Genomic DNA, 21,667 nt, shown 5'->3' on the forward strand with positions numbered 1-21,667 from the left:
CACAAGCCATATTTTGTCCACCCCTGGGCTAAGGAATGTCTTCTCTGGGCTATCTTCTTAATTAGGGTCCAAATGGCAATTGCTGCCTGCTGTTAGATTCTCAATATCATGACTTCAGTGGAGCCATTTTACTAGGAAGGTGGTCCAGAAGAGTGGGGGCACCTCCAAATAAGCAATGTGATGCCAACAGCTATTTCAAAAGTGACATGTAATTTGAAGGTCAGAACCCACTGTACCTTTTCTTTTTCAAGCATATATTGCCTACCCTCCAATGTAGAAAATCAGACAAAACAGTGTGAGACAAACCTCATAAAGTATTCTAGTACCTACCAGTCTTCAATCAGGGAGCCTGGTCTGGCATGATAAATAATCACTCCAGGCTTTACAAATTTAACAGACTATACAGTGTTCTTGGTCTTCAATAGTTGCAGCTCTTTATGGTCCCAGGTGGGTTTGTATCCAAGAGAAGTACATTTTCACACACCAGTCAAGCACATAATTGGTATGATGACATTTTAAAAGGAGAGGAGACATGGCATTTGAACCATGTGTCTTTTATAATTTTGAAATGTATTAATTATAAGATTAGAAACTAAATGCGGTTTTGAACATATGGAATGGAAATTATAAGGCTAAGTCTCTTTCATTTGTTTATTAGCTCTTTGAATTTGAATAGGTATCTGGACATGCACTAAGCTAAAGTATTTAAAATTATTGGAGCACTTCAAATTTTTAAGAGTGTTATAATTTGAAAGATTTATCTATACAATGCACAGCCAATATTTCACAGCAAATCTTAATGTGTTTTGAATAGACTAAATTAGGACCCAAGCCAAGCAGTTTAGTAGAAGTACAATTAGCAAAGTGGTGGTTGAGTTCTGAGGAAGAAAAAAAGTTAAAAAAAAACAATGCATTCCTAGTGAAACTGGTTGCAAGGTTTTTGGTTGTAGCCTTGTTGGTCTAAGGACATAGGTAAGCAAAGCTGTTTGGGTAGATGTAATATATTTTATTAGACAAACTGAGTAGTTGGAAAAATGATCTTTGCAAGTTTTTGGGCACAAACAACCTTCATCAGGCACAGTAAAACTGGTGAAATTCATCCTTTTTCACCAGCTCAGTAAGGACAGGTCTAGAAACTGAGTTCCTGATAACCAGCCAACCCTACTGTATCTAAATATATTACATAAGTAATTTTACTTCAAGTTTTGCCTTCAACATTATTGCTTTCAATTTTTGTCAGTGATTTCTGATCTATTGATTTTTAAATTAAACAAAATCAGAAATACATACATATCAGCTACATATGTCAATGTGACCAACATATATGCCTGTCATAAACAATAAGAAATAAGGTGGAAAAGAAAAAAAAAAGAAGAAAAAAGGGAAGAGACAGGGATAGAAGTGGGAAAGAAAAGTTTGCAAGGAATAATAATTTATTTGCCAAAAGATTCTACCAGAACTCTCCAAATTGTATCAAACTTTTTCAGAACAGTTATGTGTGTAAAACATGGTTCTCTCCATGTTAACTGCACCATTTCACCATACCAGCTTTCACTTTTTACTTTTCCACTGGAGTAATGCAATCCTGTGTGTCACTAATAAGGTCCTCTGTAGGAGTGCAATCTGGGCAAGATTCAGGTTGATGCCTTTGTTTTCTAGGGAGGAAAGGCTGTGAAAAAGGAACAGGGAGTGGCGGGAGAAAGAAAAAAACAAGTTACAAAATTGGCTTAAAAATGGAGCACTGCACAGGTGGTATAATAAAAAAAAATAAAAAGATAGGAGGGAAAGTGAGAAATTACAATAAAGGGAATTCTAATAGTGAAAAATAACACATACCCATTACCAAAGCAAGGACTATGATACCAGCTTTCAGAGTTTGTATTAGAGAGCCTACTGTGCTTGTTCCTTGTTCCTAACTCCTAGAAGCAGCTTTCTCAAGCCTGTTGTAGCTCTTGAAAAAATCTCATATTTTCAAAATCTTCTATAAACAATAATTCTTTTTTTCCGGAATTTTTCTTGCAGAGAAATTTGAAAATGCAAGATTTCATTTCAAAATGAAACAAAAACAGACCTGGAAATCTTTCAGAACAAAATTTCCAGTATTCAGACAGCTCTAGTGACAATATCCATGGAACAAAGTAATTAAAATTGCCAAAGCCCAATTCCTCCATATTGTCAATCAAGAGTAATTATAAAAATATGTCTAGATGACATGATGGAATATGAATTTTCTCTCTACTACATGCAATTATTACAGTCTCTTGCTTCCATTTTGTGATAATGGTGGAACACGAAGTAAAGACTACATTGGCATCATATTACAGAATGAAAGAATTCCCAAACACCAGCAGATTCTCCCTATGCCTGAAGAAGGGTGTTTGTGCCAAAAAGCTTGTAAAGAACAATTTTTTACAACTATTTAGTTGGTCTAATAAAAGATAATCACAGTTACCAAAAGAACACTGTCTGCCTGAACAATTCTTTCATTTTCACTATTATTTTTTTGCCAGACATATCAGATATATCTTGATTTCATGTCAATAACAATGTAATTTTCATATAAATGCTGAACAAAGAAATTATATGAAAATAATAAGGAAAAAGTCTTGCTATGGCTCTAACTACAAATTATCCTAGACACTACAGACAAGATCTAGCAGATCTACAATTATCCTGTAGATGTCTCCATTTAAAGACTGGAGCATGTTCTCAGGTATCCATAGTGCTTTAACGGTTTTTACCACAACAAGAACAAGGAATGAAGGAGTTAATGAAGGAGTTGATAATTATAGTGATATCTTCTATGGACACCAAATTCTGTAGCATAGATAATGGTATAGGCTTTTGTAAATCATTAAGACTGATACAAGTGAACGTAAACAAATTAATTTAGACTCTGTGTTGCTGTGCAGTAGAAGACAAAGGCAAAGATAAAAGGTGGATAAATAAACAATACATTTTTTACTTGTTACTTTTGGAGGAACAGTTGTATATTTTATGCCTATATATTTGGAGAGCATTAAATAGGGATACTTTTTTGTTTCTGGTTATGTTTCAGTTTTCAGTTACATTTTACAGAATAGTACTGTTCTTAGGACTTGCCTCATTAGTGTCATAATCAATATCCAGACCACTTTTTCAAGAAGAACATACCTTATTGCTGACATTAATGAATGCAGAGCTTTCTGAATGTACTTGAATGGTGTGTATGCCATCAATAAGAGGAGTTACTTTTTTGACTCTGTACCTGAATATTAAGCTTTGAAATTAAGGTTATCATTGAAAATGGCCCAGTGATTTATTCAGTTTGCTTAAGTGTATATCAACATGCCTCTTTTGTTGACTCTTGTGAATTTCTTCCCATTGTTTCATATGTTTCCTGAATTGGAGTTCTTCCTACCCTCATACTACTACAAGTGTGCATGTCTTTGATCAGAATTTGAGGCTGGGAGAATGAAAAAGCTTCTGTGACATTTGGTAACAAGTACCACTGTGTTATTATATCACCTGGTATTTGACAACTTCTGTTACATTGAACAGCAAAAATATACATTCAGCTTGCTCTCACAGAAGACAGTTAAGTCTTTAGAATGTAAGTATTAAATAACAACACCATGAAAAAAAATCCAGATGGCTATTATACCCTCACAGACCTCCCCTTTTAAAAGGCTATCAGGGAAAGAAAACACCTTTTATTAGTCTCTTAGGCTGCCCATACATGTGCTGGGGGAGAGGGTGCACATTTTAATTAGAGCAGTTCCTGGAGAATTAAAACACCTCACTGTCATGTGTATGAAGACTATGCAGGTTTAAAAATAGCCACAGGATGCTTTATCTAAACCTCATTCAATGAGATTTAGATAAAGCACCACAGCAGCCACTTTGAAATGTGTAAGGCCTTATACACATAATGCTGAGGCCACTGTTGGCACTGGATTTATGACCCAGATATCTTATTCCAGGTGGACTCAAACCCTCAGACTGACCATGACCTCTCCATTCAATAATAGACAAGTATTATAGATACACAGTGATAGCAGACAGGAATAATGCAAACAATTCAATATCTACCAGACCTAGAGCTGTCACCGAGGAAAGGCACAGCTGGCTATCATGCAAGCATCACCCTATGGTTCTTTCTTGAATGTCAGAAGTCAGCAGCCTGGAGGTCAAAGGCCGAGGCCCGCCCCCCCAGTGGGGTGAGTGAGATGACCTGGCAGTGTGCCCTCTGTCCATGGTGGTTTTGGGTTCCTCTCTCAGGGATTCTTTGCTGCCCTGAAATTCCTCCTTTGTATTCTTTCTCCCCTCTGATGACTTTTCATCTATGGGCATCATCAATTGGTTTCCTGCTGGTCATCATACTGTTCATATTCTGTCCTGTCAGCATATTTCTTTGTTCTAACACATCATATGCACACATTTTAATGTGGTTATTTACCAGGCCTCCTAATTTGATCTGTTTACCAGAAATTCCAAGGCTTCTGGAATTGGATATTGTAACCTGGCACCAATGTTACAGAGTAACTTATCTCTGATATGGAACATGTGCGGTACATGTCTTTAAATTCCCAAGCTGTGTATCTGCTGGCTTCAGACACAGTGGGCCTAGAAGAAAACTTTGTCACAAACAGGCTTTTAGAAATCAATTAACCCTTGCCTTTCCTCTGGATCATTGTTCTAATTAATATCTACTTTTACTACAAGCCAATTCCCAAAAGCAACCCTCCAAATATCATTTTCTAGCCATCATTCATGCTGAAGCACTCTAATTAGAACGTGGAGCAGACTCAATTAATCAAGTGTACATGGGAGAGTACTAATTAGAATGTGAACCAGCACGTCTATAGGCAGCCTTATGTTCACCATTTTTTCAGTATTTGGATTATGCACTAATAGCATTAGTTCATGACAATACCTACACCAAGAGTATGTAAAGTGAGTCAGGTGCCCTGTGCAACACACTACCACACTGAAGAATGAAAGTTCACATCACCCCTGTATTATAAAAAAACTGCTAATCAATATTTATTTGTATGTTTATTGAACAACTTTTTTCCCATTCGTATAAAATGTGGGCACAGTATGGGCCTGGTTTTTTTTAATCCACACCAATTTTATACCTCTGCTTTCAATTGAATTTCTCCTGATACACATTCCCATGAGAGAAAAAGCTCACTATGTCTATGTTCGTGAGGGTAGGGTAATCTTTGTAATGTGCTTAGCTTTGTATTACTGTGGCTTCTGCCTTACAACCATATTTCTTTAACATCAGCTTCCTTACCATATAGCATAATGAATGGTCTCTCTAGTTTCTGCTTAGAGGCTTCTTTGAATTTTTATTTTATTTTAGCTTGCATATATTGAAACATCTCTGAATTTCCATGGTTTCCAAAATAATAGTTTTACTTCAAACAAGTGAAACAACAGCAATCATTAGTGTGCAGCCTCAAGAGAAGCACTGAATTTTACTTTGTTACACAAAACATAAGAAGCAATATTAATTCATTTTGTGTCACTTGAAGAGCTCCTATAAGATGGTGAAATGATTTTTGCACAAGTTCTAAAATATCAAGCTGTGTATATTATTGAATCCCAGAGCTACAGTACTATGTATAATTTTCCAGCCTGAAAAATGCTAGACTGTTCTTTTATCCATTGCTTCACTGTATCACTTTTCAAAATATAAACCTTATTCTGTCTAGCATTGACATTTCATAGAGAATTAATATGAAGACATTATAAATCCCGATAAACACACTGCATTACAAAGCCAATGCCAAGTACTTAAATGATATCCAACATATACTTATTTTAAATTGTGTCCAAATGTTCCAACATTTGTTCCTTGTGAAACATTTATTTTCATATAGCTACTCTTGGCGGGTTGTAAGAGTGCTACTCATTAGTGCTGCTAATGTAAAAGGTCATTTTGCCATTTCCATTATGAAGCTTCCTTTTAAAAAGTTTATAGCCTGGCTAACTTTCCCCCCATATTATCCAAGGTGTCAGCACTTCCAAAAACATTGCTGGAAATGGATAAAACATTCTGGAGAGAGAGAATATTAAAACATGTCCCCCTATAGTCCTAATTGTTTCAGATGCATTTTAAATACATATTAACAAAGGTGATATTTAATCAAGGGTTTTAAATCAGATGTTAGCTATTTAGCCATTTAGTTTGGATTTCTAACTTTTACAGTTAAAAACTATTTAAATGCTTGTTATTTTTTTTCAAAAAGAGCTACACATCATAAAGATAAAATAGGATTTATTATATTTTACTTTTTGTTATAATATAGGCCAAAAAAATCAATGAAGCTGAAATAATTGCATTGACATTATATTATGTTAAAAATCACACATTCACTCAAACCTTCAATGGAAAAACTGATTTCATTTAAGGTGTCCTTATATCAATAGACATATATGAAATTGTTGTAGCGAGAGGCCAATTATGCTGTCAATACAGGTACAGCATATTGACATATTGGTTGAGGAGGAACCTTATGTTAACATTAAAGCAAGTCTTATTTTTATTGACATGTTCAAAAAGTTTCCATGATAGCTTCACTGATGTCTGAGGAAAAGTCATTTTTATGTGTTTTGTATTTCTGGACCATTACAAAGCACATGCAATTTAATTAAAAAAACACTTCAGCAAAATAATGTTGAGTGTAGTTTAAAGACAAATGAAAAAAAACCATTTTCAGAGTAAATCCTTGTATTCACTCCGTATCTGACACTGACATGCTTAGGTGGTGATGCCTAGATACAATGGTGATTGGCACCTTAGACTTTCTGAACATAGGCAGTCTAGCATACTAGTGTATTTTTATCTTTTGTTTTCATTATTTCTCAACCACTCTATTCTGTTAATTAAAAATAGAAAAGTCCCCTACGTCATTTACTGGGAGGCCACATCCAAAACCCTAGCTCATTATATCATTCAATCATTCATACTCCTTATCTTTTTGTCACAGTCTCAGACATCAAACTGTGAAGATATATTTCCTCTGAAAATACTTTTGGCTTCCCAGCAGAATTCTCAGGCATCTGAGTTGGAAGCTTTGAAGTTGTCACTTGGACTGTCATATAGATGCATTGCTGATGAGTTCTTGTACCTGCTGTTACCAGATTTGCCCATTACTTTGGGGTGCACTCATTTATTAGGGATACATTTCTAGGGTCTTGGTAATTCTATCAATGTGCTGCCTGTGTTACTTGTGTTTCTATACAGAGCTGTATCTCTCCCTTCTGCAAGCCCTCACCCCCAATGGAGCTATCTTGCAGGACTCAGTTTCAGTGGGGCTGGGTTCTTCCAGTCCCCAAATCAGTCATACACACAAACACACGCAGATTAACATGACACGTCTGACCTTGCTGGGTTGATCAGCATGGACAGGCTGACACCCTCAGATGCCAAGAATCAGTTCATCAGAGCAACAATAACTAAAGTCAGACACAAACACACACAGTTAAACAGAATACCTCTGAATCTGGCTGGGTGTCCAGATGACACCTTCATGGGCCAGCACTCAGTTCATTAGGGCACGTCTGAGCCAAACTGGGTTAATCAACCTGGACAAGCAGATCCCCTTATGTGTTTCAAATTCAGCACGTCCCAATCTTTTAGCCTCTTGATGAGCAGTATTTTGGGGCTTCACAGGGAAGTGTTGCTGCAGAGCAAGTGAGGAAGGAGAAGTAGAGAAGGAAAAATATACCCCATTACCACCAGTTTGACTATAAAAGTTATTTATTGCTAAGTATATGCAATATTTAATGACACTAGCAGTAATAGACATGCAAAGGAAAAACAAACACAAACAATTGCAGTATTACCCTGGTTTCACTAAGTATTTGGGGAAATTTAGCTGAAGTTTAACTAATACAGTTCAGGTTCAGAAATCTATGCTTAGAGAGAGAAGAAAAAAGAGAGAGAGCTGGGATCTCACCAGTCCAAGGCACTTGGGTTGCAAAGCTGACAGGTTAATGTTCTCAGCAGGATCCTTGAAGGGAGATGATCTGCCTCCTTCAGCCTCTTGAGAAGAAAGCAGGTGGTGTCAGCACACACACTGCTGCTTTTTACAGATTTTTATCCCCTCAGTTCAGCTTCTTTCAAGCATTCTCAATAGTGTAAATCAAATTGTCTTTTCTATTGACAAGGGGTTATCTGGTTTGGAACATCTCAGGAAACTGATTGATAATCAGGAAACACATAAGGTTAGGGAGTAACTTAGGAGCCAGCTTGAAATTCCTATGGATAGCAAATATACTGATGGGATATCTCCTACTTTCTTCAGAAACAATAGATAGCTTGCAGCATCAGGGTTTTGGATTTTTATTTGTTACCAAGTCTCAGCTTTGCATGACTTTTCCAGATCTTACTATAGTCTTTTAACAGACTTAAGATAATTATTGGAGTGTTCATAACCTTTGGGAGGGGAGGACTTCCACCAGTCATCCCGGGAAAAGTATGACAACACTTGTGTCAGGGCTCCAATGAGCTGGACGCTGTGATGAACCCTTTACCATTGTTCAAATGTTGCCCATACCCGCTCTGACTCAGTGTCTTGCCTGAGCATTCCCTAACCCGGTAACCGAGTTTTAGCCAAGTAAGTTTAAATAGGCCTCCCATAGTGGGACTGGGGAATGTACGGCCCGAGATGCCTTTTAAACTTACTTTTGCTTAGAGGTGTGTGTGTGTGTGTGGGGGGGGGAACAAGTCCTTTTTAAATCCAGATTAGAACTTGTCTGATAAATGCTGAGCTGGGTGTGAGGGTTGATTAGCATTTGGAACACAGCTTCCCCATCATGCAGTGCTCCCCTGCTTTGCTGATCCCAGAATTCACTGCAGTCTCTGCTTCAGGATTTCTGTTCTCCATCTCTCATGTAAATGAATGGTCATCTGATTCCATCTCCGATGCAAAGGAGACCTAGGGCAGTTGTTTTACTCTTGTCACCCTTATCTGGAGGGTTTTAGGTGTGTCTCTCACTACTTCTTAATCAGTTTCTGTTTAGGTAGAGGAGGGGGGTGGGATTCTTTGTGAGTCAGACAGTCTGCATCCTGTGTCAGGGTTCCCTAAGAACATGGAGCTGAGACGTAACACTGCTGTATCCATCTACATGTCATTGTCATTTGACTCACCGATATCACTTTTCTTTGAATGTAACTTGTGCAGTTTCATTCCCTAGTGAATATTTCTTTGCTATTGCTCCCTCATGAGATCCATTATCAAGATAATTTTTATTCAGGTTCTTTAAGAGCTTCATACCAGCCAAATTCTAATACATGGGTCATTTTTTTTCTTTGTAAATCATAAACATAACAGATTCTCCACTATATGCCAAAACGCCTATGTGTCCGTGTGTGCATGAAAAGCCCATTTTGTTGTGACTTGAAGCTTTAGTGTTAATTGATATTTTATACTGGATGAATAGCATGCTGTGAATCTGGATATATCCCATTTAAACAAAAGGTCTATTAATATTTTGCTCTGAGTCATCATTAATAGGAAGACTGACAACATAATTAATAGTGTAAAGAAAGAAAGCTTTTCTTGCAATGGTGCAGTGTGAAGATATTGGGCTACTCACATATAAAAAATATTAGGCATAGGTATTACATAAAAAATGAACATTTTCAGAGGAAATTTGGGAGAAAAACACTTAGAGTACTATTTTTTTTTACTTTTACTTATGTTCTGTGATGGCTTATGCACTCACCTAACTTGGTTATGTCCCTCTCAATCTTCTGTAGGCTTCATCCATTTAATTTATTTTGTGTGATCCTCAAATTTTGCTATGTCATCATTCCCCTCCTCTTTTAATAATCTAGATTGTTCACTTACAAATACACCTTGCTAATGGGTAGCACAGTTGTGCTATTACAGTAACAGCACAAGAAAAGAATTCTTATTCATTCACAGTTCCTTCTCCTCTTTCTCTCCACCCCCCTCCCAAGAAATAGGCTCATATAATAAACAGATTTTGCGACACCCATTACTGACTCTAAAAGCATAGCAGTACTTTAATGGAAGAAGGTGAGCACTTTGTCAGATGGAATGGGGGAGCAGTGGCAGGAAGGAAACAAAGCTATCTGGATTGCCCTCAATCCTCTGACAACCAACACCTAATTGCCCCATTCCATATTGTGCACAACCTGTGATTAACACATGGACTGCTGGCCACAGATAAAAGCATAACTGTCAATGTGAGGCAAAAATCAGAAATTTGCATTCTCTGAGAAGTTCTTATATTGTTCCGCAACTTGACACAGGGTTGAGGAAACATAATTGGAGTTGTATCTCCCACAAGAAGGTGAAAACAAGGCTAGTTCTTCCAAGAAAGTCATTGAGGAGTGTAAGGTAAGTTTCATCCAGAAAGTCAAAATTGTTTCATCAGGATGCAACAAGAGAAAGAGGAGCATTTTCTGGAAGGGAGCTGCGTGGCAAGGGAAGACCGTGACCTATAGATGGTAAGGTAGGCAGGAAAAGTGATTTGATGTCTGTAAGGAATTGCTGAGAGCAATGGTGAATTACTGCAGGCTTTTAAAGTTTGAAAAACTGAAGAGGTTCAACAGAGTCATAGAGTGAAATTATGGCTAAGCACAGACAATCAAAAAACCCAACGTTGAATCAATTCAATCTTTGCAGGTCAATCTAAGCTGCATAGATTGAACCAATAAACAAGTGAACAGACATTCACTTTTGATTCTGGAACTGCAGCCTCATGCCTGCAGTGGCCCAGGCCAGAACCTGGGAGACTAGAGCACACCTCCCTGCTTAGTTAAAGGAGACAGCTTGGGCTAAGGCAAACCCTCTCACCCTGAAAGAGGGGGTTGCAAGGGAATTGCAAAGCATCTTGGGATGCTGGAGGACTGTGAGTTAATTTGAATCTGGAACAGAAGTTCAATAAACCAATTAACTTAAATCAGTTAATTCTGATATTATGTCCATCTAAGTTTATCTTAAACTGGATTTGGCCGTATTGAAAGCAGTTTATGCACACTGAAATTCTGTTGTGCTACAGATTTGAACAAGTTTCCAATTATTATACTGGTTGATGTGTCATTTCCATACCTAGCCTACATGTTAGAGTTAGCAGGTGACATTTCTAACGAATGTTAGTCTGTATTAATGTTACTTAGTGATAGTGATAAGTCACACATTGAGGGTTAATACCCTCTCTAATGTACATTGTTCAGACCTGTTTTTAGAGGGCCAGTGAGTGGGAGTGTGGCTAGGGGCTGTAAGTCTGCTCCATGCTGGCTTTCTAACCATAATATAGACCAGAACAGAGGGGACAAGGGCCCCATGAGCCTTTTTGATTACCCCCTCCAGTTGCCAAATCACCCCACTGCCTCCCATCAGTCCCCAGATTTCCCCTTTGCACTACACTTGGCACTTCCACACCAGATTGGCCACTCCACTTCCAAATCACTGCCCTGCCACCCAAATCAGCCCCCAAAACACTGGAGGATCCCCCCTCTATGCCTGGGCTGGAGTACTGCATCCAGTTCTGGGTGCCACACCTCAAGAGGGATGTGGACAACATGGACAGGGTTCAGAGGAAGGCCACTCGCATGATCCGGGGGCGGCAGGGCAGACCCTACGAGGAGAGGCTATGGGACCTGAACCTGTTCAGCCTTCAAAAGAGAAGGCTGAGGGGGGATCTAGTTGCCTGTTACAAACTAGTCAGAGGGGACCAGCAGGCACTGGGGAAGTCCCTGTTTCCCTGTATACTGCCAGGAGTGACCAGGAATAACGGTCACAAGCTGGCAGAGGGTAGATTTAGGTTAGATATCAGGAGGTGCTACTTCACTGTCAGGGTGGCTAGGATCTGGAACCAACTTCCAAGGGAAGTGGTGCTGGCTCCTACCCTGAGGGTCTTCAAGAGGAAGCTAGATGTACAACTTGCTGTGGTCATTTGACCCCAGTACTCTTTCCTGCCATGGCAGGGGTTGAGTTGGTTGATGATCTGCTCAGGTCCCTTCCAACCCTAGAAACTATGAAACTATGAAACTATCCTGGATGATAACTTGTCCACCAAGGAGCAGTGCCTCCTGGTATACTTGAGGACTACAATTGATGGTTTTTATCCCAGGTAAGCATCTAGAAATTAACTTAACTCAAGCTAGGAAGCACAACTCAAAGATAATTCTTGACCAAATTTTCACATCTTTAAGACACCTAAAAGGCACTTACAACTTTTTAATGAGCCTATAATGCATAATCAATCATTTTTTAGGGGCCCTTAACAGAGGGGTGGGCAAAATATGTCCTGCAGGCCAGATCTAGTCTGCCAATTGATTGGAGTTGTGGCTCCATGGTTGTATGGGGTTGAGCCCTGCCCACTCTCACTCAGGGCAACCCACACTGCACTCCCACTTGCACTTGCCCCACACTCACTGATGGCACCACACCAGCCCCAGCCCCACCCTCAGCCCCAGCCAGCATTTATAGTTTCCTGGTAGGGAACCTCTCACTGCTGCTGCATCCTCCTGTGTACTGCTTAGCTCTCCTAACCTCCAGTGGCATCTCCTCCTGCCATTGCTGCAACACTCCAAGCAGCAGGTAGCACAGGAAAGCGGCAGTGGCCATGTAGTTGCATGCCAGGCACTATATGCCCAGCCAGGCAAGAGGGGGAAGCTGCAGCTAGGTAGCTCTTTCCTCAGCTGAGGCCAGGGCCGGGGCAGTGCCATTGGCAGGCACAGGGCATGTGTGGGTGGAAGCATGGCACAGGCTGCCCCAGGTGGGAGGTGATGGGCTTAGCCCCATGCAAAGCATTGCAGGGGCAGATGCAGGCCAGATGTGGGGGGAAGGTGCGGACCACACCTGCACCTACACTGCACTGCCTTGGCAAATTGTGCTACTTCCTAATAATGTCAAAGGTTGGTCCCAAGTTCTTGTTGTAGGCTTCACTGGGGCATAGATCAGTGTATATACTGCTAAAAGGCTTTGCTAAAGATTTGGCCAGACTAGGTTTAACCAGAAAACCTGACTATGTATAAACTCCTCACATAAACAAAACTTGGCACGTAGGATGTGCATTCCCACTAGAGGTGGGATGGGGAAATGGTGGTAAAAAGTTTTAGGATAATCTCATACCAGTATGATAAGCCTGGAATGTGACCACCCAGGTCAGAATGTGAAACAAGCCCCTGGAACAAGAGAGTTTGAGTTATTCAAGGTACAGAAGGAATGCAATATGTAATTTGTTTTGATCATTGTAGGAGAGACAGGAATCAGGGGGACTTTGCAGTGGCCTGGGAGAACCTATATGGTATTTTGCCAACTACCTTGTCATAGGTACAAATGCCTTAACTCCTGGTCTGATGTACTCATTAGGCCAAAACTCGTTAGGGCTATGCTTGCAGAAAATAAACCTGGCTGAATCTTTGCCACTGAACTGAGCCTGTGGTCATTCTTTAAGACAAAATTGGTGTTGGAATCTCCTGGATGTGGCTTGTTGACACTGCAGTTCCTGAAATTTCAACATTGACAACACAACAATAACCCCTGTCAAGAACAACAGCAATGATGCTGATAACACCTGATGACACTTGTGACCCCAACCACTTGTTTGATAAATGGCAAACTGTCCTCTCAAAGGGCCACAGCCTGAGAATTTCAAGCTAGAGAATCCCCTCCTCCCCTCCCTTATAATTCCCCTGGAGCTGAATGAATTATGAACATGCTCGGTAATGGAGAGTGGCAGTCCATATGAGTTTAAAAAAGAGAATGGGGAAACTTAGACAGGAATTCAAAAAGTTATAACAGAAGTAGCAGCATTGAAAAATAGTAAAAGTAAAAAATGTAGGACACTGCAGGAAATGGAGATGGCTCTTGGATGGTTAAGGCAGTATTGTACAAAGCTAACAGAGCAGGTAAGAGAAAAAAGGAAAGGGGTTACTAAAAACAAAACAGATAGTGAAGCACTGGAAGTCTCAAGCCCTGCTGGATGGGCATCAAGCTGTGCAGACTCATGATAAGTTACAATTGTAGGAACATAACAAAAAGTTAGAAACAGCAGTTGAAAACATGAAACAAGTTAAGCCACCCCTCAATGTAAATCTTAAAAGACAACAAAATGCTTCAGACAGTAATGTAGCACTTGGAGTGTGGGTGTGTAAATGGAAGAAGGTGGCTCTTGAAAAGTAAAATAAAAGAACATGGGGATGATTGTGATAATTACTAGGACAGAGATAAATAGGATGACCCAGATCAAGCACAACCCAATGACTCATAGACAGTAGCCACCACACCACAGCCATCACCATTTGAAACTCAGGCTTCAAGAAATTCTATTCTGAACCCTAGAGCAAATCTGTAAAAGCAGGAAAGATAAAAGTGTTGGAAAAGTTTAACACCCCCCCCCCACTATGAGTCTGTCCCTTTTCAGAAGTAAAATGGATCACCTCGCTTTAAAGAGCTCATACCTGGAATAAATAAGGATGGTCCCCAGCTAACAGAAAGATTGCAGTGAATGCCAGGAACTTCCCACGGTTCACCCCCCATTAAATGATGTTATCTAAAAGAGGGGGCATAACACAAAAAAGACAGGACAAGCCAACTTGCACCAAGATTTTATGCATTAAACAATAATAAGATACCTGCTTTAGCAAGTGCCATAGGGTCCCCACCATCAGAAAATTTCAATGAATTTCTCACATGGATAAACAAATGTTTTCAACTACTGCAAGCAGTGGGTACATTATAGGAAGAGCCTCTTTTTTTTGTGTACTGGCTCCCTTAATGGTCACAATGTAGGAATTAATTACAGTGGACACGTCCACATGAAACACTACTTCACAATCATTACTGTGAATTTATTTGGTACTTGTTTTAGCAAATACCAAATAAATGCACAGTAACCATAGTTACTGCTCAGTAGAATTGGCAAACATCTTTTAGGTGATGCTATTGCACAGTAGCCTAATAATATTGCACAGTAACTTATTAGCACAGTCCATGCTGTGAGGCACTACTGCACAGTATTTTTCAGCTACTGCACAGTCACCATCCTGTGTAGACATACCCAGTGTTTCTCAAATGATTAAAAGCTTAGCCCAAACACATTTCAAGCTGCCCACAGATCTAGCTATCCTGAAAGCATTTATGAGAGAGAAACCAGACATACCTGGTGGAGAAAGTGAAAACTTTTTATGAAATAAGTTAAAGAAATTGATCAGGAAACACTGAAAGTAATTGTGTTACAAGCAAAACCTCCTGGCGTGTCATAGTGGATTAATGCTTTGTCTGAGGTTGGAGGGAAAAAAATTACCAATGAGTGAATGGCCAGAGGGGATGATCTAGTCAGTGAACTAAGAATCAAAGCCGGGTGATAGCGACCATGAGCTGACCACCTTTGCTATCCATCGCAAAGCTGGCAAGTCAGTCAGCAATGCGGAAGTCCTCAACTTTAGGAAAGCTGACTTTGATAAACTCAGGAGACTTGTTGTCAAGGACCTAAGGGACCATGACTTAACAGGAAGAGGAGTCCAAGAGGAGTGGTTGCTCCTCAAGGGAGTGATCCTGACAGCACAAGGGATCTCCAACCCATCTCAGAGGAAGGCTAGCAAAAGGGCACAGTAACCCCCTTGACTCAGCAGGGAACTCGAGGACCTTCTACTGTAGTAAAATGCACAAAGGATTCTTTCATTTCCATAACTGACCTCATATAACAACAAATCCAAGACATAAACAAGATACAAGTAAAGACACCTTGGTAGGCTATCCCAGGAGATATACCTTGCATGCAATAGTCCAAACACTGTGGTACTAATGATAACACAAAGAGTAACTTAGATCCATAGATTCATAGATGCCAGGGTCAGAAGGGACCTCAACAGATCATCAAGTCTGATCATCTGCCTGCGCAGGAAAGACTGCTGGGGTCAGATGACCCCAGCCAGATGCCTATCCAGCCTTCTGTTAAAGACCCCCAAGGTAGGGAAGAGCACCACTTCACTTGGAAGCACATTCCAAATTCTAGCCACCCTTACTGTGATGAAGGTTTTCCTGATATCTAGCCTAAATCTGCTCCCTGTCAGTTTGTGATCATTGTTCCTTGTTACCTGAAGAGGCTCCCTGACAACACCGTATTCTGGAACTTGGTGGATAACAGTTCCCTATTAATTTTATCCATACCTTTCATGATTTTATCCTTCATCCTCCTCCTTTCCAAAATGAAGTGTTGTAGTCTTTTTGGTCCCTCCTGGTACAGCATAACCATCATAACCCCTCATAACCATCATGAACTTTGTTGCCCTTCACTGTACCTTTTCCAATTCCTATCTTGTAAAAAAAAAAATGTATTTTTAAAATGTGAAGACCAAAGTTACATGCTGTATTAAGGGCAAGGGTGCACTATGAATTTATATGGTGGCATAACATTTTTTTCCATTTCTTTTTTCAATTTCTTTCTTAATCATGCCCAGTTGTACTGGCTTTTTTGGTCACCACTGAGCAGTGAGCCAATATGTTTAGAGAACTATCTACACTGTTCTGTTAAATTTTTCTACAATTCTTTACCATTATGTCAGGATTTCACTACCTAGAATAATTTAGTATAGTCATATAATAAAGAAAAAAGAGGGAATACCCTGTTTATGAAATGAATATCTAACTATATTACTAATACAGGTACCAATTTTCAAATTTTCAGATTGTTTCTGATAGGGATTTCTCTGGTCAAATTAATTTTTTTATGCCATACTTCGATAAATCTATCAATATATTCACCCCAGCCAAATGCTAAACAGCTAAATTCCCTGAAGTTTTTAATTTGAATATAATTTTCTGGCAATCCCTGTGGTTGAACTTCAGTTGTGATTAAAAATCTCTTGCCTGATGGCTGCAAGCCAGATCAACAAGCCTCTTTTTTGTTCTTCAATGTCTTTAAAGAGCTGCCCTTCAACTTTTTATCAGATGATTTAACTATCAATACATATTATGAGCATTGGTGGTGCTGGAGTGAAAAGCCTGGAAGTAAACTCTTTGAAGAAAGTACAAAAGACCCTGAGAAGAGGGGAAGGGTGCCGTTTTTAACAATTATTTTCTGCTGGCTGGCCACAGCTTTTACAGGAACTCCTGGGAAATACAGAACAGCTTGCCAGGATCATTGGCATTTTTTTCCTGTACCCAAAGGATCTGAAGAGTTTAAAATGTCTAAAAAGCAAAAGAACTACCCTAGCACCCTATTCTTTCTAGTACTATTCGTTTCTCTAGTTTTTAAAAGAGACTATTTCTTCATTACTATTAATAAGTGTTAATAGTGTTGCATTGTGGCATCCTTGAGGATAGTACTGTGCTGTACACATTACCAGAGAGACACAGTTCTCATTCTGGAGGATTTTTAATCAGAGGGTTTGAATAAAGATACAACACATACACAGTGAAACTGTTGATGAATGGTAGAGCTTTGTTGTTTACACATTTTGCTGTTTATTTCCTGTTTTTAATTGCAATAGAAGTCACATGCCATGAATGAATCTAAGAAAGAAGAAGGGACTATCTGGAAAGGAAAAGACCTCGAATTATAGGCTGGGTCCTTGTTACCAATGAGGCAGAAACTTGCCTCCCTCTCCTCCCCTCACTGTCCTTTAGACAATTTTTCCAATTACTCTAATAATGGTTTAGCTTCAAAAGGAGCATGGGAGAGAAGCCAAGGAGATGACTGATCTGTGGCATGGCGGCTTGAGTGGTTTGCTAGAAAATCTGAGACCCTGGTTTATACCTACTCTGAGTTAAAGGAGCCTAGAAGCCCGATTCTCTGAACCTATCCACTCAGTTATTGTGGGGAGGGGGAGACATAGGTCTTCCTATTTTTTTTTCAGTGATCATGCCCAGTCTGTATGCATACATAATTGTTTACCATGTATCCAGGAATAGAATTTCTCTGGGCACATAAATGACACACAAAAAAATTGTATATATGACCAAATGTGGACACTTAAGACCAGAAAGGGAACAGACTGCCAATAAATCTAGAACCATTCATTAGATACAAAACTAACTTTGCTCTGGATCCTTCAACAAAACTACAAATGGGGAGGAACAGTGTAAAAAACTTTGGTCATGCCCTATTCATTTGTTCTTTCAGCATCCACTTTCTGCCACTGTGTGACACAAGATAGTGGACAAGATAGACCTAGGGTGTTACTGAGTAAATGGTAGCTTTTATGTTCTTATGAGTTTGAGGAGCAACTAAACTTCAGTATGATGTTACAATTATTAATATATCCACATATGTGGTAGAAAAAAAATTGGGTCTGCAGTATATTGGACAGTCCTGAGAAGTTGCTATGTTTTGAAACTAAACGTTTCTACCCTTTGATATCGTTATAATAAGCTTAAATTGCTTTCAAGCTTATAATCCCTTTTTCTAAGACTATGATGGTAGAGGACTCAATAACCCAGGAGCTCCCTTCTAGTTCTATAATCTTATACGGATCACATTCCAGCAGCCTGGTGATCAGGACACTCTCCTGAGAAGTGAGAGATAATGATTTAATCACAGGACTGGAGACACATAAAACCCAGGACTTCCACTTTCTGGGGCAGTGTTCCAGTCGTTAGGAAATTCTTTAGGAGGTGGATAACACCAGCCATGTCACTTAAAGTATCCCTGGCTGCTGTGTTTTGGGTAGAACTCACTGTTGGCAGGATGATATGCCTGTTCAGAAATCTCCTATGAACTTGGACTCCTTAGGGGATTTAGACAGAAAAAGCCTAGAAGATCCTGAATAAACTCTGGCATGATGTAGACAGCAAGGCATTTAGCCAAGCCAAGAAGATGGCAGAATTGGGCAAGCACAGGAGCAGAACTTTAGACATCAAGAGACCTTTATAAGTAAGAACTCTTATAAGTGGTCAATCTTTGGCCTGTGGTCCAAATGCAGACTGCAGAGCCTTGGAATCTGCCCTCTGGCAATGCCCACCAGTTGGAAAAATTGGCAGGGGAAGAGCAGTGGCTGTACTGCCATCCCTCCATGCTGCTAAAATCCCAAACCCCACAGGTCAGGTCTGAGATGGGCCACAACCCACCAACACTCCCAGATCAGATCCAGGCCACACCCCCTTCCTTCCAGGCTACTAAGTTGGGACTAGGCTATGCCCCCCTTCCCCCTGCAGGGCCAGATCATGCATCCTTCTCTTCACCCAGTCAGGTTGAGACTGTCCCACACCTCCTTCCTCCTACAGAGCCTTCCCCCTGTGTACCTGGTTTGTGGCTGGGCCAAGCTCCCTCCTCTTGCCCACAGGGTCAAGCCATGCTCTCTTCCCTCCTCCCAACCAGCTTGGGCCATGCCAGGACCGCTTCCGCCCATGGACAGGGCCATGTCCCCTCTTCCCCATGGGGCTGAGTAGGAGCCAGGCCACACTTCCTCAACCCTACAGGGCCAGCTTGGAGCTGACCCAACCCCCCTTCCACTACATGACTGGATTGGGGCCAGGATGCCCCCCTCCCCTCTGTCTGGCCAGTTGGGGCCCACCAGATCTGGCCCATGGAGAGATTGGGCACTGTCCATGTGGCCCACTAGCCAAAAAGGATTAGAAGCTTAGACACCTAATTGTCAGCTCACTTAAGGTTTTATTGATTTGATCATTATTGGTAGACCAATAGCTTAATTAATTCTTCAACCTTTGTTTTACTGAACATTCATTCACTTTTTTAATCTGACTTTTCTGTCCTGCATCTGATACAGGACAATAGGATATCAGTAAAATTCAGAAACAGAAAAAGTACATTAAACTATTGCTGGGCAAATAATGGATTTTTTAGTTAAGTAGCTGAACAGAAATCTCATAAAGTATAATTAGCTTAGACTTATATCACAAGGTGCATTTCTTTACAGTTTAATGGTGAGAAAGAAATAATTTCGAGCTGATGTAAAACTGTTTGACCCAAAATAGTTTCAACCAAGCCAGATGAAATAAAACATTTCAAGCTAGGTCTAAAAACTATTACATTTTTAGTTCTGTAAACCATTTAAAAAATTTTTAAAAGTAACTTTCAAAACCATATTGATATTAAAAAATCAAACTTTATTTTGACAATATCAAAAAAAGCTTTACTTGTGAAAATGAGCGTGCTGGTTTTTGTTTTTTTTTTCCTATTTGGCTTTTTAACCAAAAACTATTCACTAAATTCAATCAAATTTATTAGTAGCAAATATTTTGGCCTCCTATTTTTAACAAATACACTCTTTGCTAAAAAAATTCTCAGATCTTCACTAACCCTCAAATTACAATCCTTTCCTAATCACTGTAGGAAAAGGGAGAGCAATCATATAACCCCCCCCCCAATGAATAGAGTTGATTGAGAACAATTGTACCATAAGTAACTAAGTGGAATTCATTGTAGGATTTTGTACTTAGAAAATTAGTTAATGAGATGGATTAGTTAAAGAAAGAAAAAGGAATCACAAATCTCACAATAAGTCTGTACCAAGAGAAAAGCCTAGCATAGGAAAAACAGTGGCAGTAATTGGCCTTGAGTAATTGCTAAAGGGGAAAGAAAAAAAAGTGAGTCATTGGACCAGAGGGAGCAAAAGCAAGCAAGAAACCGTCTTTATACCCTGTTGGTTCTTGTGCTCACCTGGGATATGTGAACACCCTGTTCCCATTAATACTTTATTATTTATACAAAGTGGAACAACTTAAATGGTCACTAACATCTAGCTTCAGTAAAAGACTTGCTGTAACATCTGACGTTTAGCAATTTGGCCCTACAGGAGCATCAACTTCCAGAATTAAGTGCTGCCTTTCCATTATAAGCTGTCCTGAGCCTTTTGGACAGGGCAGGATATAAATAAGAAAAATAAATAAATAAAATAAATAATTTATCTATCCAGTGTATGGCAGTGCACTTGTAGTGCCTGCCACTTTAAGGGCTGAGTCAGGAAGGCAGGAGGTGTTTGACTGTGGCAGCCATTTTAAGATACTGGCTGCCTATATAAACATAGAAGTTTGCTACTGCCAGCCCAGGCAGAAACACTGCCTGGTTGAGCTGCATGGAACATCTAGCACAGGGGTGGGCAAAATGCGGCCTGCAGGCTGGATGAAGCCCACCAGGCCATTCTATCTGGTTCACGGGGCCCTTAAAAATTTAGAAAATTAATATTTATCTGCCTTGGGCTGCCTGTCATGCGGCCCTCGATGGCTTGCCAAAACTCAGTAAGTGGCCCTCCGCCCAAAATAATTACCCGCCCCTGATTTAGCAGGTAGGAGCTAGAGGCTCTTGGTCCTGGGTATGACCTAAAACTGTACCCTGCCAGGGAAGGGTGGCCTGGTGGGGCTCCTGGTGGTACAGGAGTCCCCAGGAAATTGCAGGCCAATTACCTCCCCAGTGAAAGGTGAGGAGGGGTGCCTTAACACCCTCCCCCATCTTTGGGTGTGCTTTAGAGGCAGTAGTGGGGCCAGGCATGGCAAATGGAGTGCCACCTGAGCCTATAGGGGTGGTTGATCCCAAGAGACGGCAGTGTAATAAGGCCCAATGGAAGAGGGTGGAGTTTTGTGGCCACACACAGATGAGGGCTGAAAGGCTGTGCATGTGGAGGGCTGAGTAAGGCTGAACATGAGTAGGCCTGAACGGCAGTCCCAGAGGTGCCCTGAGTAGGGCCAAATTGGGATCAAGCCTGAAGAACAGTGCAAGGGCCAGCCCCATG

The sequence above is a fragment of the Crocodylus siamensis genome, chromosome 1 (assembly GCF_052110815.1).
Source record: "Crocodylus siamensis isolate JL-2025a chromosome 1, ASM5211081v1, whole genome shotgun sequence".
NCBI lineage: Eukaryota > Metazoa > Chordata > Crocodylia > Crocodylidae > Crocodylus > Crocodylus siamensis.